The following is an 18,721-nucleotide window of genomic DNA, read 5'->3' as shown; positions in this document are numbered from 1 at the left end:
AGCTGCTGTCAAGTCAATCCCTGACTTATGACAGCCCATGCACAACACAACAAAAGGTGTCCCCGGCCCTGCAGATAGGACCACTGTGATCCTTAGTGTTCTCAGTCTCTAAGTTGGGGAAGTAGATCACCAGTGCATTCTTCTTAGCCAGTTTGGACTGAAAACTCCAAAAACAAGACATGGTTTTTACTGGATCAAAGACGGAGCAAACTATCTGTAAAATGGACATAAGGGACAACTGAGGAAATATGAATAGTAATATAGCATGTAATTAATTATAATGGATTAACATATTAACAGCACTGTAGCTATGAAGAAAATGTCTTTTTTTAATGGTAAAAATTCTAAATTCTAAAATTCACCATAAAATATTTCAGACAGAAAATAAAAAGACTGCAAATGTTAATTGTTAAACCCTGTCAAATGAACACTCCAAATTAAAATGCACACAATTATTAAACCTATTGTCAAAAAGTATGGTAAAATGATACAAAACCACGGTTCATTACCAAAGAGTTGTTACCTGATTTCCATTTGTTTTCCCAAATTAAGTAACTAAATAATTATTTATTTTCTCCACTTAGAGCTGGTTTCCAAGAAAAATGTGCTGTTATACGAAAACTTACCACTCTGAAGATCAACTGGCATAACAAAATCCACAAAGACAATGTTCCGCACCTCTGTGGTGCAAATACTGCTCTCTCCCAGTCTGGAGGAAAGCATAATGAACACCGAAGGCACATGGAAACAATTAGTTCCATGGACTAGCCGTGCAAACACCAGTTCTACATCCCTGGAGCAGAACTAGATGGTGCCTTGCTACACTGCCAACTGCTCTAGAAAGGATCACTTAGAAGGTCCTGGATAGAGTGAGAGCAAAACAGAACTCAAACTCGTACAAGAGATCAGGCTTACTGACCAAATAGAGACTAGTGGGGTCCCCAAAGACTATGACCCTTAGTCACTCTTCAGGTCTGGAAATGAACTCATCCCCATGTTAGTATCTCAACCATTTAAGATCAAAATGGGTTTTTTTGTTTTTCCTAAGATTCACTTGGAAAGAAGAAAATTCAATCTTTCCAATTTTGAGAATTCACAAACTACCTCTAAAACTGCACTCCATGTAACTTGGCTGACATTTGAGTTTGAATTTCACCCATGGACTGAATGTAGGGTAAGGTATAAACCATCCACCAGAAGCGAATGTGCGAAGTACTGCCTGTTCCCTCCCCCTCCAAACTACAGACTAAAATACTAATGGAACTTAAGTTACAAGAAGATGCGAGGATTACATTAACTGTAGATTCCATTATTATTAACAAGGAAAGTAACGGAGTTCATAAAGGAGAGCTAGAGATAGGCTGACAGAGCGCTGGTGGTGTAGTGGTTACATGTGGAGCTGCCAACAAAAGGTTAACATTCAAAACCACCAGTCCCTCCTTAGGAGAAAGATGGGGCTTTCTACTCCAATAAACAGTTATAGTCTCAGAACTCACAGGGATAGTTTTTACCTTGTCCTACAGGGTCACTATGAGTCAGCATCAACTCGATGGCAGGGAGGGACAGAGATAGTGGGTTACTTGTTGCATTGCTAACAGCAAGGTCAAAGATGGGGCTTTCTAATTACTCCCCCCAAAAATTATACTCTCTGAAACCCACAAGGGAAGTTCTACCCTGTCTTATAGGCTCACTGTGAGTCAGAATCAACTCCATGGAAGTGAGTTTGATTTGAGAGATAAACCAGAAGATAAAAGAAAAAAGATAGGGAAGCGGAGGTAGCTGAAAACTAAATCTAGCATTCATATCTAAGCTTGCTGTTCCCATGTATCTAATGATCGCATTTAATGGTCTATTAACATTTTCTTGTTTTGTTTTTTTTTAATTTCTTGAGGGACAGTCTATACTGTGAAAGGATTCCCAAAGAACAAAGAACATCCCTTTCACAAATGTCCGTGGCGAACTGCCACATCTAGACACCCTTGCACAAGATTTGTAGTACATTTAAAGTTTGGTGAATATTTTATATTTCTATGTGATTTTTGCAAAGGATCAAGCACTCAACTCCATAGAACAATTCCTAAAGTCAAAATAATCCCTAAAAATGTTAAAGGGGCTTAGTACACACCAAAGACAATCAAATGCTGCCAAGCTTTTCATAACAAAACTTGAAAGAGACAAGCTTAATGGTGAAAGGAAGCCACACAAATCCAGAGGTGGACAGGGATTACAGAAACAAACAAACACACACACACACACACACACACACACAAGAAAACCAACCTCTTCCAAACTGTGCCCACATTAGCCCTTCCATGGTTCACCAGCCTTAATATCGCCAAATACTATAAAAAGTAGACAGCATAAAGCCTTTCTGAAGATGTCTTAGGCGTGCTAACAACTTCAACTGTGTGTCTCATTATATATCAAATACTGTCCACACAAGAAAGGGTCCTCCTGGTCTACCACACTGTTAACATTTAGTAAAATGCACAGCTCATTCATAAATCTGATGGGGGCCTGAGTTTTGGAAAATGTATGTAACCTGAGTAAAAGGCATTTTCCTGAGTAAAAAGCTGGCTTTAAAGCCCTGTAGCTTTTTAAGTCCAAAGTGAGGAAGACAACTCCTGAGAAACAGCAAGAGACAGTTCTGAAGCTACTCAGCCAACTCCTGGAACCAAATATGAGATGAAACATAGCATTATAGATAGACTGTTGAATTTATTACAACAGCATGCCTGACAGCAGAGATACAAAAAGCACAACCCATAAAAAGAAAAGACTGGAAAATTTGGTTCATTAAATGATGAACTTTCCTCACCTACAAACTAAGATGTGATGAAGACTAAACGGGAGAATAGTTGCAACCATAAATAAATAATTAGTATCCAGAATATATCTTACTCAAGAAAATCAGAAAAAGGGAAATAACCCAGGATAAACACAGACCAAGAGCTCGAATACGAACTTTAAAGAAGTAACACAAATGGTCCAAAATGTAAAAATGAGACTCAACTTGGGGCAAAGCTAACAACACAATACCAAAGACACCATTTCAAACCTATCAGATTGGAAAAAAATTCAAAGGGAAGGAAGTAAAGCAACCAAAACAAAACCATACTGGCTCTTGACTCAGGAACCACAAGACTCACAATTACTGGGAGCCAATCGGTGACTCAAACACTGGAAGTGCTGCAAGGATTAAGCAATGGCAATGAGCAATACAGACTTCTGAAAACCTATGTGGGTGACTGGCAACTACAAGGCTGGGCCCTTACTGAACTGGGTCCAATCTGACTCATCAATACAAAAAAGTTCTTATCCAGTTTATCAGGTTCTTGTGTGTGAGTGTAGTACAAAACTCCATATTCATTTCCTCCTAGAATACTGATGACATCATAAGTGACTAAAACTTAATGAGCTATATCATTCCAGTTATAGTACTAACTCAGTATGAACAAGTAATTTCAAATGGCATTTCAGTTAAAACTAAGACTTTATGCTGTACTTTATTTTCCTTCTCCCTACCACTTAGCTAATGCCTGGTTTGTTCATTTTTCTTAACCACTTTACTTTCCAAACTTTGTTTTATAGAAATTGGAATGCTCCTGTGACCAACAAAGGGAAGCAAAATACAGTCCACACATTGAAACTCCACCTCTCCAGACTTTACCACAACTATAACCTTAATTAAGCTAGTCGTCCTTTCATTTCCTAAAGAAAAAAAACAGAAACCACATGCATACCACAACCTACCTACTCAGTCACATCGTGAGGATTAATGTACAATACTGAGCATTGCCTGACTCATTCCAATAGGCCGTGTCAGGGCCTTTCTTTGAAATCTTGCTACCCTCACAGAACTCTTTTTCAACCTGAAATTATTAACCCTCGAGTCTCTGGAAATTAGTAATTGATTGCCCTTGTTGATAGGTGCCATCGAGTTGGTTCCCACATATAAGGACCCGCCCCACAGCTCAGCAAACACTGCCAGGTCCGTCCTCAGTCATTGCAGTCACTGTCATTCCGCCTCACTGAGGCCCTTTCTCCGTTCACTGACCTCCTACATTACAAGCATGATGTCCTACTTCAGAGACAGGCTCCTCCTGATGACTCGCTCAAAGTATGTGAACTGAAGTCTCACCATCCTCAATTCTAAGGAGCGTACTGGCTGTACTTCTTCCAGGGCAGATCTGTTCATTCTTCTGGCAGTCCAGGGCTTATTTAATATTATTTGCCAACATCAGAATTCAAATGCATCAATCTTCTCCAGGCTTCCTTATGCACTGCCCAGCTTTCATGCGCATAAGAGGTGATTGGAAATACCATGGCTTGTGGCAGGTGCGACTTTACAGGAAGCAGTGTGCTACAGGTTAGAAGATGCTACTTCTTTCCTCTTAAATCAAAGGATCTTTCCCACAAGCAATTACAGATTCTGGAAAAGAGGACAAATTTTCACTTGTCTGGATGGTAAACAAGCAGGGATTTCCCATACTGTGTGAGAAACTAAACCCAGGTATTTCTAAGCTTCTTTCCAACTCAAGGTTTTTTAATTCTAGGAAAAAGCTTACTGTCTTAAAGTACTTCATATTCCCTTTTGCATTTTTTTGAGAAAGATGGTCTACAGAAATCTGATTAATGATAAATTGATAATGCTTTCTTTTTTTTTGCAGGGTGGGGAGGTGAAGGGTGGAGGGACCACAGGGTTAGTCTGTGAGGAAGGGGGGAAGCTTACCCTTAAAATGATCTATATTTGAAAAATCTCAACATAGTCAATAATTAGACAATAAGAAAAATAGAAAGAATTTAATCACTAAAAGTAATTTGGGGGTTCTTGCTTTAAATATCTCATCATAATCAAGAGACAACAAAACAAATGCACAAAAAAAGGGGTGACATTTCCCAAAGAAATTTGAACCACCATTGAGAGAATTATCTACAGACCTAGCATTCATTACCTTGTAATACTGTTACTGTCATCTTCAAAATTAAAAGAAAACATAACGTTTCAGATATACACAGAATGTTAGGATAAGGAATGAGTCTTAAATACTAAATGAAAAGAAATTGCATTCTTATATTCACCTAATTTTCTTCCTTTGCCTTCATTTGTAAAATAACCTTCCCACAGCCCCGCCCATGCGCCCATGCACCGCCCCCCTGCCCCACCCCCAGGCCACAGCGGGTTAATAAGTGATTTGCCAACCTGCTGTGTGGTGATTGAGACACTGACTAAACTAAACAACGGGAAATGTTAATTTTTCCATTTCCATAAATATAATGGAACACACATTAGTAATGTAGCACACAGTAGGCATTCATTAAATCTTGAATTAGCAGCAAAATGAATGAAGGAATAAGAGCCAAAATTTTTATTTATAAAAACTCCACCAAAAAAAAAACTCCACTAAAAGAAAATAAGTTAATCAGACAATACTAATCTTTCAGACTTTAGACATTTCACATTCTTTGATATAAGATAACACAGAAACTTCAAGTTAAACTAAGTTAGGAAGTGAATCAGAAAGAACTTTTTCTCACTACAGGAGTAAATGCTGTTTTTCCCACTATCAAATTTGACAAAATTTAAAAGGAAACATCTGTTTTATCTACTTAAATTCTCAAATAGCCATAAAAGAGCTGAGGAAAAAGACAAAGCAATAGAAAGTGGGGTTAGAATAAAACAGATTTTAATAGTAAACTACTAGTTATGCTAAATATCCCAGGGTGTCTGAAAGACTCAACTTTTTATTTGCTTAACGTGCAATGTATTTTTATGCCAAGCCATACTTTCAAGAGGCTGGTGTGGGAACAAGCGACAGGGCGGCAACAACACAAAGGTCAAAGATCAAATAAACGAAATGTAATTTGACATCCCACAGGAAGGACGGGAAGCTATTTTTAAGGCCCAGGTGAACCATACAAGTTTAAGTCTCCACCCTAAAAACAAACCAAAAAGGCAAGATAAATATATACCTGGAGAAGACCAGAGTGTCCAAAAATACCCCAAAGCTCACTCATTCGGATACGGTCTCTTCCCTTTTTCCCATTTCTCATGGCTTCGGAGAGCAAGAAAGCAGTTTCTCACGACCCCAACTCAACCTCAACTTCCCATCCTGGTCTTTACGAATATCTGGGTCTCCCTCCCCGGCACCTTGCCACTTAGTTCCCACGGAGCTCACACCCTCGGAACCAGACTTGGTCTACTGCCCCTGGCGTAGAGTGGGATGCTGGTCCCCTGAATTCGAACTCATTTTGCGCATCCCATCTGCCCTCCGCCCCTTCAACTCTGCTCTACTCTCTCCGACCCTTCTCCCAGAATCCACCCAGGCCACAGATCTCTGGTCCCCTTCCTTCCACACCCCGTTCTTTTCACCCCAGTAAGGTCTCCCTCTAATTTCCTCACTTATCCGTCTTCCCAAGCTGGGGCCCCCTCCCCAACTCCGCCCCCTTCCCTCCCAGCACCCAGACAGGCCCCCTCACCTGAGCGCCACTACCACCACCGTCCCGGAAGCCGAAGGGTGCCGGCGCCGACGGGTCGCCCAGGCCGTGTCCCTCTGAGCCCCGGACAGCCCCTAGGGAGAACGAACGCCGCCGCCTCCAACTCTGCCCGCCCCAGGCCAGGCCGTCACCGTAGACACCGCCAGTACCGCGGCCGCCATGTTGAAGTCCTACTTCCCTCCTACTTCCCTCCTCCTTCCTCTCATGGCCCCGCCCACCTGTGCGTCTGATGTCATCGCGTCGCGCTCCACCCGCCAATGGGAGGAGCAGGCAGTGACGTAACTGCCCTCAGTGCTGCTAAATTCCCCAGGCAGCCTGGGGCGTTGTAATTAGAAGTGGTGAACTCCGCTGACCTAGAGAGGTAGCTGGAATAGGATGGCTCAAAGGACATAAATCCTGGGGGTTGTAGCGACGGCCACTCTGGGAAGCCGGAAGCCTTGAACGGAGAAGAGATGCACAAGATTTAACAATGATTCCGACTTGGAAATCAGGATCGATGGTCCCGATCCAGTGACATATACAAGTCTTAGCCTCTCTAGGTCTCATTTTACCGATTGCTAAATGAATGGGTTGAAGAATGACCTGGAACTCACCCATCAACTCTAATATTCACGGAGTTTAAACCAGGTAATCTTATCCCAAATTATCATTGCCTTCTGTGTTCATTGGATGTTTCCTGGAATTGGGCGCATACTGAATAAGATGAATATTTTGTTAGTGGAAGTTCATAGCCAGTGGGAGAAATAGATGCATACACAGTAAACTGTAATAGAAGTCTGAAAGTGTTATTGGTGTAAACTGTAGAAGTATTGCCTGAGGAAAAGTTTACTTCTATCCAAGGATTATGAAGGACTTCTGTCTCCACACATCCTGTCTGAATAAAAAATGTATATACTCCACAGAAGATATACACTGCACAACTACTTCTCCAGCCCTCCTTTCTCTCCAGAACTCCAGTAACAGAGAAAATAGTATTTATATTTTGAAGAGTGTAGCAGTTTTTATTGTCAAGGAGAGAAGGTGGACATTCCGGAAAAGAAAGGGGTCTAAGACAACAGAGAATAAATAGTAAGTCATTAATTCTGGATTCTTTTCCTACTTAGTTCAGCGGCCACTAAAGAGTTGTGAAGAGAGATGTGATATGAGTAAATTTCTTTATCAGGAGAATTAAAATGGTAACTGAATAAAATGAATTAGAGACTCTTACTAGATAAGGCTTCTTTTTTTTTTTTTTAAGATAAGGCTTCTAATTGAAGGTTCTTTCCCTATTCATTAGGAATAACTGAGCCAAGCATAGCCAGGGAACCGGCAAGCAAGGAGCCAAGCACAGCCAAAGCAAGGAGCCAAGCATAAAGATTTATTAGAAGAAAAAAAATTTATTAGAGAAGTACCTTGCAAGGGAACATAGAGGGAAAGGTTTATTGGATAAAGACACATCTTACAAGAGGAGACATGAAGATTATGTCTCACAGAACAAGAGAAAAGGAGGGGTTTTTCTAGGGAACTTGGGTGGGAAGGACATTTTGTTTAAACCGGAAAGGAGGTGAAGAATTCTGGAAACTGAATCCACATAGGTGCAGTTATGGTAATTATGTGTGTGCACACAGGTGTTCACAATAGAGTCGGAGGCAAAGGCTTTAGGTGTGGTATCACTTATGGAGCACATACCTGTACCAGGCAGAGAGTTCCACAGGTTTAAATCCTCTACCCAGGCATTCTTTCTTTTTCCTTCTTTTTGCCCAAGTATTCTTTGCTACTGGGTTAAATTTAAAGTCATAAGTGTGTGGTCTACTCTTGTTCCTGTGGCCAAGCTGACCTGGCCAAATGCTGGATGCTCCAGGGCAAGAGAGTTAAACTAAAAACACATTAGTCTTGCCAGAGAATCTAAAATTAAGAAGTAATGTAGGCTAAGGAGCCCTGGTAGCATAGTGGTTACACATTGGGCTGCTACCTTCAGTGTCAGCAATTCAAAACCACCAGTGGCTTATGAGGAGAAAGACAAAACTTTCTATTTCGGTAAAGAGTTGCAGTTTCAGAAACCCACAGGGGCAGTTGCACACTGTCTATAGGGTCAGTGTGAGTTGCAGTGTACTCAAAGCAGTGAGTATTGTAATATGCCACATATCAACAGTTAAAGTGTAGGTGTAGAACTGGTACCACCTCCTCTTTAAATACTAGGTAGAGTGCCTCAGTGAAGTCTCTAGTCCTGGAGGATATTTTTGTTTGGAGTCTTTAAATGACCACATTTATTTCCTCTTTTGTTGTGGTATATTGAGGTTTCCTGTGTTCATTTGTGTGGTTTGGGCAGGTCCATTTGTGTTGGCATGGGGAAATTCCTTAAGGTCATTAGAACTTGAAATAGGGGATAGAAGAATCCAGCCTCTTGTCTCAAGATTACATGGTATCCTAACCCAGCATCTTCAACAACTAGAACAAGAGTAACAAAATAAACTTTCAACTACCAGGGGGGGGGAAAGAAATCATAAAGATTTGAGCAGAAATAAATGAATTGGAAAACATAACAAAGGAAAAGAAAGAGAAACTACAAAAATCAAGAATTAAATATGAAAAACGCAGCATCACATTAAAACCAAATGAGATAAAAAGAATAATAAGCATTACTACAAAAAAACTGCTCCAACAAATTTGAAAACCTAGGTGAAATGGGCAAGTTTCTAGAAACACACCAACTGCTTAAACTACACAAACTGACACAGGAAACCTCAACAGACCACACCAAAAGAGGACATAAATCTGGTGTGATTAGTAGGTTTGTTGTGCCAACATGGCCAATGAACACACTTGAGATTAGTTGAAGGGTGGAAAGATAAATGGATCAGCGAACCTCACCTCTTTCTCTCTTGGTCTTTGATCATCCGACCAGTGTGCATCTGCCTTGCTTGTTTTGTGCCTCATCTGTGGGACACCTAACCCGTGGACTGTGTTGCTGTAACTCAAGGTTCCTTCAAGACCTGCTTCGCCACACTACTGGAAGGTACATCTCTTGAGCTGAGGACTGTCAGACCCTGTCATGTGGCTGACTGTGGTGACCTGGTTGCTGTTTGCTGCTTGTGTCCAGTTAGTGTCCTGGTTTTGTTTCTCTAGAGAAACCTGTCTAACACATCTGGTCATTTAAAGACTCCAGACCAAAAAAAAAACTTCAAGACTAGAGACTTCAGTGGGGAACTCGACCTAGTATTTAAAGAAGAGCTGATAACATTTCTACACAAGTTATTCCAGAATATAGAAAAGGACAACAAACTCCTAAACTCATTTATGAAAGGAGCAAAACCAAAGACACAACAAAGACAGACAACTACAGTCCAATATCCCTTATGACCAGATACAAAAATTCTCAACAAAACCCTGGCCAGTGGAATCCAATAGTATCGCAAGAAACTAATACACCGTAATAAAGTGGAATTCGTAGCAGATATGCAAGGATGGTTCAACATTAGAAAAACAATGTAATCCACTATATAAACAAAACAAATTAGAACCACATGACCATATTAACCAGTACAGAAAAGGCATCTGACAATATCTAACATCCATTCTTCATAAAAAACACTCAGAAAAATGAATGGAAGTGTAATTTCTCAACACAATAAAATCCACATATGAAAAACTAATGGTCAACATCTTACTCAGTGGTGGAGAAACCAAAAGCATTCTCCCTGTCGATGGGAGCCAGACAAGGATGTCACTTATCACCACTCTTAGTCAACATTGTGCTGGAAGTATTAGACAGAACCATAAGACAACAAAGAGAAATCAAAGGATTTCAAATGGACAAAGAAAAAATGAAGTTCTCACTATTTGAAGAGACTATTTTATACATAATAACCCCAAAGACGCAACTAAAAAAATTGTTAGAAACAATTGAAAGATTTAAAAAATTAACTAAAAAACAAATGAAAGATTCAGCAACGTGGCAGGATACAGGATGAGAAAACTCAAGTAAATTCATCCACCTACAGGTGACTGATCTTCATTCAACAAAGGGCCAAACAACATTAAAAGGGCAAGAGATAGCCTCTTCAACACATGTTGCTGGCAAAATGTTATCTTTATCTACAGAATGAAACAGGATCCATACATCATCCCCTGTACAAAAAACAAACATAGGATAGATCAAAGACCTCAATATAAATCCCAGAGCTCTCAAGAGCATCGACAAAAAAGGAACAAACTGCAGGGCCCTGTTGCAGGGCATGCACATATTACCAAACAAAGCACTCACCACACTCACCGTAGAAGTCAAATGCCTGGAAGCGCACTAATAATAAGGCAATTAAGTGCATCAAGACTTCAACCCCCGAGAAGAATTTGTTCCAAAGGACGACATTGATTCTGAAGCTCCGGGAGATGGACATATCTGATCAGAGCACACAGGAGCAGATGAAGGGGGAGAAGGAGAGAGTGGAACACAGCCTGGCCCACCAGGCCGTGAGGATGATGTTCCTGAGTAGAGCAGCCAGTCCACAGAGAGAACAACATGGCTGGCCCCACTATGAGACATGATGCCCCTCAGTGACTAAGGGCGATACAGGGGACTGCACCAGAGACACAGTGTGGGAATTGCACCTGACCTGATCCCACCACACCGAGGCAAATCACTGGGGGAGTGCAGCGGAACAGCAAGGGAATGGAGTGGCAAGGTCCCCAGGGAATGCTGAAAGTGGACTTTGCGGCCAGGGCGTGGTGCCCCAACATACTGGACTGGAAAACGCTCCTAAGGGCCAACAAACGATCCTTGAACTAACTACAAGCTTTTCTTTCATGAAGTGTTTTGTTTTGTTCTTTGTCAGTGGTTTGTTTTTGTTGTCTGGTTGTATACTGTTGCTTTGTTTTCCTCTGTCTTGTTTTCGTGCATGTTAGTGTCTCCACAGGTCTGTCTGAATAGGACAGGCTGGATGAGCTATCTGGAGGAAAAACAATGGGACCGACAGTTCCAGGGGGACTTGGGGTCGGGGCAGGTAGAGGGGTAAGGAAGTGGTGTCAACAAACACAGGGACAAGGGAAAAACATGGGACCCAAAATGGTAGTGAGGGGGGAGTGGCAGGCCTGGTGGGGAATGATCAAGGGTAAGGTTGCTTAGAGAAGAGGTATACTCTAGCCCAGGTGGGAACGGAGCATGGTAGTAGGGCAGGAGGAAAGTCAAGGGAGATGGAGGAAAGAGCTAGGAGTCAAGGGGAATTTATGGAGGTCTAGACAAAGACATGTACATGCAAATATATATATATATATATATATATATATATATATATATATATATATATATATATGGCTGGAGAAATAGATCTATGTGTCTATATTTATAGCTTTAGTATTAAGGTGGCGGAAGGACCTTGGGTCTCTACTCAAGCACTCCCTCAATGCATGAATACTTTCTTTTATTAAATTGGCACTCTACAATGCTCACCCTCCTGACACAACTGCTGAAGCCAAAGTGTGTGAACAAGTAAATATGGTGAAGAAAGCTGATGGTGCCTGGCTATCAAAAGAGATAGTGTCTGGGGTCTTAAAGGCTTGAAGATAAACAAGCGGCCATCTAGCTCAGAAGCAACAAAGCCCACATGGAAGAACACACCAGCCTGTGTGATCGCGTGGTCCCGAAGGGATCAGTTATCAGGCATCAAAGAACAAAAATCATATCATTGGCTGCACACCTCCAGGATACGATCGCCGAAGACAGACAGGTGCATAAGCAAATGTGGTGAAGAAAGCTGATGGTGCCCGGCTATCGAAAGAGATAGTGTCTGGGGTCTTAAAGGCTTGAAGGTGAACAAGCGGCCATCTAGCTCAGAAGCAATAAAGCCCACATGGAAGAAGCACACCAGCCTGTGCGATCACGAGGTGCCAAAGGGACCAGGTATAAGGCATCATGCAACAACAACAAAAAGATATATATATGTGTGTATATATATGTATGTATATATATATGTGTGTGTGTGTGTTTATATATATACCATAGTGAATGAAGGGGGAAGTGCAGAGTGGAGACCCAAGGCCCATTTGTCGGCCACTGGAGATCCCCTCACAGAGAGGTTTAGGAGAGGAGATGGGTCAGTGAGGGTGCGATGTAGTACCGATGAAGAACACAGCTTTCCCCCAGATCCTGGATGCTTCCTTCCCCCAACTACCATGATCTAAATTCTATCTTGCAGGACTGTATAGGGCAGAGGTTGTACACTGGTGCATATGGCAGCTGGAGGCACAGGGAATCCAGGGTGGACGATACCTTCAGGACCAGGGGTGTGAGGGGCAATGCTGGGAGAGTGGAGGGTGAGTGGGTTGGAAAGAGGGAACTGATTACAAGGATCCACATGTGATCTCCCTGGGAGATGGATGGCAGAGAAGGGGGGGAAGGGAGACTCCAGATAGGGCAAGATATGACAAAATAACAATCTATAAATTATCAAGGGCTCATGAGGGAGCGGGGAGGGAGGGGAAAAAAAGAGGACCTGATGCAAAGGGCTTAAGTGGAGACCAAATGCTTTGAAAATGATTAGGGGAAAGAATGTATGGATGTGCTTTATACAATTGATGTATGTATATGTATGGATTGTGATAAGAGTTGTATGAGCCCCTAATAAAATGTAAAAAGAAAAAGAAAGAAAGAAAATGATTAGGGCAAAGAATGTACAGATGTGCTTTATATAATTGATGTATGTATATGTATGGATTGTTGTCAGGGGAAGCCAGCCCCTAACACATCATTACGGGTCCGGTAGGCGCAATTGTACAGCGATAATAAGTAAAGATCATAGTAAAATCATAGAGAACATGAGAGATAGAAGTGAAGTATAGAAATAAATGGGAGTCAGCCACAATTCATGGTAGCATGCTCACCTCAGCTCCACTCGATGGTCCACGTGGAGGGAGAGAGGGATCTTTAATGTTAGCCCAAGCTTTTTATATTCTCCAGGGACGTGTAAGTCCCCTAATCACAGGTGAGTACATACGTCACAGGGACGGGTTGTGCCATAGGTAATACAGTAATGCGAGGGGGTGGTCTAGGGACATACATGCAACAGTAAGAGGAGGAATTGGGGGTATACATTTGATAAGATGGGCGGATAACTTAACTATGGATATCACAAAGTCAGTTTGGCCTGTTCCCTGACTCATTTGATAGAGATCATTATTGGTAGGGTGAGAACACTTGGCCACAGGCCTCAAGGAGGAATAGTTTATTGTCCCCAGTAGCAGGGAGTGAGGCCTGCCACATAGTCTGGTTGACTAACTACCCTAGAGGCCTGCCCTGTAGTCTGGTGACTAACTACCCTGGGGAGGATGTCTGTAAGCGTTTGACCTCTCCCCACAGATTGTGATAAGAGTTGTATGAGCCCCTAATAAAATGTTTTTTTTAAAAAGACTTCATCAAAAGAGTAAAAAGGGAACCCACAGACTGGGAAAAAGTCTTAAGCAATGACACAACAAGGGACTAATTACTAAATTCTATAGAATACTACAATACCTCAATAAGAAAATCAATGAATAATCCAATTAAAAAGTGAGCAAAGGACATGAACAGACAGTACAACAAAAAATGACAGCCAAACGGCTAACAAACCTGAAAAAATGCTCCTGATCATTAGCATTCTGGAAGATATGAATCAAAACACTGATGAGACATCTCCTTACACCAACAACGATAGGCCAATAAAACAAACAAACAAAAGGCAAAGGTTAGAATGGGTGTGGGGAAAGGGGAACTCTCCTAGCTGCACAGCCTTTGTGGAAAGTGACATGGCACTGTCTCAAACAACTGGGAATAGAAATTCCATGAGCCAGCACTTCCTCTGCTGGGTATACACCTTAAAGAAGTAGAAGCCATAGCACAAACTGACATATGCACTCTCGTGTTCATCGCAATAACAAGAAGTTGACAAGAGTCCAAATGCCCTTTAGTTGAAGAATGGATAATGAAACTGATATGTGCACACCATATAATACTATGCACCCCTAAAAAACAGAGGTGACCATGGACTAAACACCATGATGATCACGGAAGCTGACCTTGTAGGCAGCCTAGCATAACACAGGGGCTCCACCAGAAGGACTTAACTTGGAGACCCTGATGAATGAACTGAACCCTGCCTCAAGGCCTGCACCTTGGACTGAAGATTGGGGTGTTCGATGGGACAGGAAGCAGAGAGTGGCCACCCCAGGACTGTGGAAGTAGCTGTCGTTGGAAAATCCAATTCAGTCATTGGACTTTGGGGGAAACCTGGCTCGGTGGGTCTCCAATGGAAAGGGACCCCATCACCATACATGCAGTATCTCAATGCCTACCTTGCAGTGGCATGACAGCTTTTGATCCATTGAGCAGGGATCTGTACTTGGATGAATTTATCCAGGAAGATCCCCCTGACATCATTCCCCATATTTAGGGTCAACAAAGCCCAATCAAATGGGAGATCTTACTGTGTAGAGAAAAAACTCGTGGACTACGGCTTAAGGCGGAACTGTATTCGCACAGACTCCTCACACGGATGACCGTGTCTGGAAGGCTGGGTCACTGGGGAAATTGATGATGACAAGAGAACAGTCCCTCCAGGGGGGTGGTTGACAATGCTATACTTCTTTGTTTACATAGGTTTTTGCTTTCCTGCTTGTAGCTTGTTTTCTTTTTTTAATTAAAAGAAAAAAATTCAAAAAGAAAGAAAAACCTGTAAATAGATCAAGGTCTGATTTTTTTTATCTCTAGGCGTGTCCTTCATCAGGTCCAATGGAGTACCATGCTTTGGCCCCAGAGTCTGTCCTTTGTACTCCCTCGGGGGCTCCCTGCTCTGCTCCCACGGTTGCTCTGCCGCATGCTTTTAGTGGTTTGATAACTCACTTTTTTTCTTTGTGTGTGTGTGTGTGTGTGTTCTGTTTATTTGGTTGCTGATTGGCTTATGGCTGCTATTTATGCAGTTGGTCTTACAAGATTTTGACTTTGTCCTATTACAACCACCAAAGTAAACCTGAGACTTGTAAACCCCATGAACAAGCAGATGGAGCCTGGGCTCCTACTTAACTCTAGCCCCAACCCAAGAACAGTTAGTTCTGATAACATGGCCCTGCTGATACTGACCTTCATTAAATGATCTTTGAAGGTAAGGGTGCTATAACAAAGTGTGGTGAAGATAGTATCTGGGGTTTTAAAGGCTTGTCTTCAAACAAGCAGCCATCTAAGCAAGGAGTCAACTAAGTCCACAAGGAAGAAGCACACCAACTTGTGTGATCCAAAGATGACAACTACAAAATTCAAATATGACAAAGGGAAAAGTATCAGAGCTAAATTATGAGCACCCAATTTGTAGAAGGCTATGGAGGACAGTGGGAGCCCAAAACCCATCTGCAGAGTATCTAATCAGACTGAGCCGCTGGCAAATCCCCTCTAGCCACAGGCAAGAGTCTCAAACAGCCTTGCTGTCAGGCAGAGACCATTGCAATCTTGAATACGCAGGAATGAACTTAATACTGGTCCAGTTAGTTGACTTCCCTATAGACCCAACCAGAATTTGTTCTGAGTGCGAGTATCTCTTACTTGTTCCAAGACAGAAATTTCTTCCCTGGCTTTTTGAATGTTGATGGGTTTTTTTTCTGTCTTACTCATTATTTGTATTTTTGTCTTTATATTATTATTATTTTATCCATACCGCCTCATTTCAATTTTGGTTTTTATTGTTTCCGTTGGGTTTCCCAGTTTGTGAAGCACAGGAGGAGCGATGCATGGTGATGATAACTGATAGAAGGGTTTATAGGGGATGTAGGAGTGGGGGGTGATAGGGAGAGAAAGAAGATTTAGGGAGTAAACAATGAAGGCAGGAGGGGGAGGGAGCACTAGAACTGAATGCGATTGCACAACTCATTTTAAAGGCAATTTAACCATGGGGCCAGGAATGTTTTAAAATTGATATGGTAATGATTATACAATTCTTCTTGATGTTGAACTATTGAATTGTCTGATATGTAAATTGTGTGCCAATAGAACTGTTGGGGAAAAAACAGAGATGAAGCCTTGAAACGTCTGATGACAGGAGTGAGCCTGGAGAACACGATGCTGAGTGAGGTTAGTCAAATCACTAAAGGGTCAATATTGTACAAGACCATTCCTAGAGAGACCAACCAAGACTTGCTCCCCAAAGAAATCAAACTTTGGAGTTTCCCAAGGGAGGGAGGGCACGGTGGGAAGATGAACTAGAGGGTTGACAGGTACTGATTTGGATGAAAGAACAGAGATCCACAGAAGAAGAAAAATTAGAGGAGGAGGGTGGGCTGGGATAGAAGGGATGGGGCTTAGGGGTGATTTGAATTGTTGAATGCAGAGTTGATGGTTTGAAATGTAAACCCCTCTCATAATTCAAAATTAAAAATTTCTTTTAAGAAGGACTACATGGTAGGCTTCCAAAGGTTGACAAACAGCCCAAAAGCAGAAACAGCACTGGACAACCTGGATCGAGATCTAGGAGCTAGATTCAATTCTGTTTAGAGAGCTGCTATCTTGGAGGCATAATGGACTACACTTTGGGCTGCTAACTGCAAGGTGAGCAGTTCAAACCTACCAGTCTCGCTGAGGGAGAAAGATGAGGCCGTCTCCTCCTGTAATGATATACAACTTTAGAAAGCAGTTCTACTGTGCCCTATAGGATCACCAGGGGTCAGAACTGTCTTGATGGCTATTGGTTTGGGTCTATTCGAGAAAAAGGAGGAGGAGAAGCCAATTTTGGCGGTCTCATCAACAGAAAGAAGCAATTCCTGAGATTTACAGAAGTGCTAGAGAAACTATTAGTTCAGTTGGTCAAGCAGATTAAGATGATGTCACATGTTTTTGAGAGCTCTGTTGGGAGGGAATAGAGGCTTGGAACTCAATAAAGAGTTGAGACGTGCACATAGGCAGTGTACTCGTACACCCGTCCTACATTCATTGAATAAATAACTACTGTGTACCTGCAGTTTGTCAGGTACTGTTCTAAGCACTGGAGAAACAACAATATATAAACTGGTTTTTTTTAATCCCTGCTTACATTGTAGAGGCAGGTCGCTAAGAGGCATTGGTGATTACGTGCTAAGGAGAAGACTGAAGCAGAGAAAAAGAATTTGAAAATGTCAGCAGTTGAACTGTAGGGAGGATGGCAGGGAAGGAACCACTGAAAGGTGGCATAGGAGAAAAGACCTCAAGGAGGTCATTGAATGAGCTATGTTGATATCTAGAGAAAGAAAATGTCAGTCCAAGGGACCTGCAAGCACAACAGCCCTGCCCTCAGTGACTGTGTTCTGGGAACAGTGGGGAACCCAACCCAATGTGCTTGGAAAGGGGTGAGCACAGAGAACACAAGTAGAAGATGAAACCAAAGAAGTAGCAGAGGTGTTACATTGCATGTTGTTGTTGTTATGTGGTGTCAACAAGTTAGTTCTGATTCATCGCAACCCTACATAACACAAAAACACAACAAAGCATTGCACAGCCCTGCACCGTCCCCACAGTTGTTGCAACATTTGAGCCTATGGTTGCAGCTACCGCATCAATACACCTCTTTAAGGATCTTCCTCTTTATGGCTGGCTTTTTCTTTTTGCCAATTATAATGTCCTTTTCCAGTGATTAGTCCCCCCTGAAAACAAAGTCTTGCCATCTTCACCTCTAAGCTGTATATCTTTCAAGGTGGATTAGTTCTTTCCTCCAGTAGTCTATGGTAAATATCCTTCACCCACACTGTCACTCAAATGTGTCAATTCTTAACGTCTTTCTTATTCATTGTCCAGCTTTTGCGTGCATATGAAACAATTGAAAATATTTTAACTTGAGAGAGGGGGGAGCGAGGAGGGAAGGGGAGGGAAAAAAGGAAAATGAGCTGATTCCAGGATCCCAAGTGGAAGGCGAATTTTGAGAATGATGAGGGCAACGAGTGTATAAGGGTGCTTTACTCAATTGATGTATGTATGGATTGTGATAAGAGTTGTATGAGCCCCAATAAAATGATTTTTTTAAAGAAAATATTCTAACTTAACTCAGACACACTTTAGTCATCAATGTGACATTTTTTTTTAGGATGTTACTTTTATTTCTTTTTCTCTTTCACAGCTCATGCACACATACACACATTTACACACTCACTTGACATTTAAAATTTCATATGTACATGAGGCTGTATCTGTTCTTCTCCCTTTACATTACTGACACAAAATCAAATTAAAAAGATTGGCCAAATGAAAATATGTGAGGGTGTC

At 41.8% G+C, this 18,721-nt stretch overlaps 1 protein-coding gene across 4 annotated transcripts in view; it reads right to left on the bottom strand.

The window, feature by feature from the left end:
* UBAP1 (ubiquitin associated protein 1) overlaps positions 1 to 6,691 on the bottom strand; it is a 61,569-nt gene extending 54,878 nt beyond the window's left edge. For 2 of the 4 annotated variants that reach the window (XM_075560048.1, XM_075560051.1), the window contains exon 1: positions 6,481 to 6,691. The gene's annotated coding sequence lies outside the window, so the exon portion shown is untranslated. Of the gene's footprint in view, positions 1 to 4,057; positions 4,433 to 5,973; positions 6,094 to 6,480 lie in introns of those variants that run through there. The other 2 variants (XM_075560049.1, XM_075560050.1) reach the window with 2 other exon arrangements.
* Positions 6,692 to 18,721: the final 12,030 nt, after the last annotated feature.

This window comes from Tenrec ecaudatus, chromosome 10, assembly GCF_050624435.1.
Source record: "Tenrec ecaudatus isolate mTenEca1 chromosome 10, mTenEca1.hap1, whole genome shotgun sequence".
Classification (NCBI taxonomy): Eukaryota; Metazoa; Chordata; class Mammalia; order Afrosoricida; family Tenrecidae; genus Tenrec; species Tenrec ecaudatus.
This window is presented reverse-complemented; position numbering and strand designations above follow the sequence as displayed.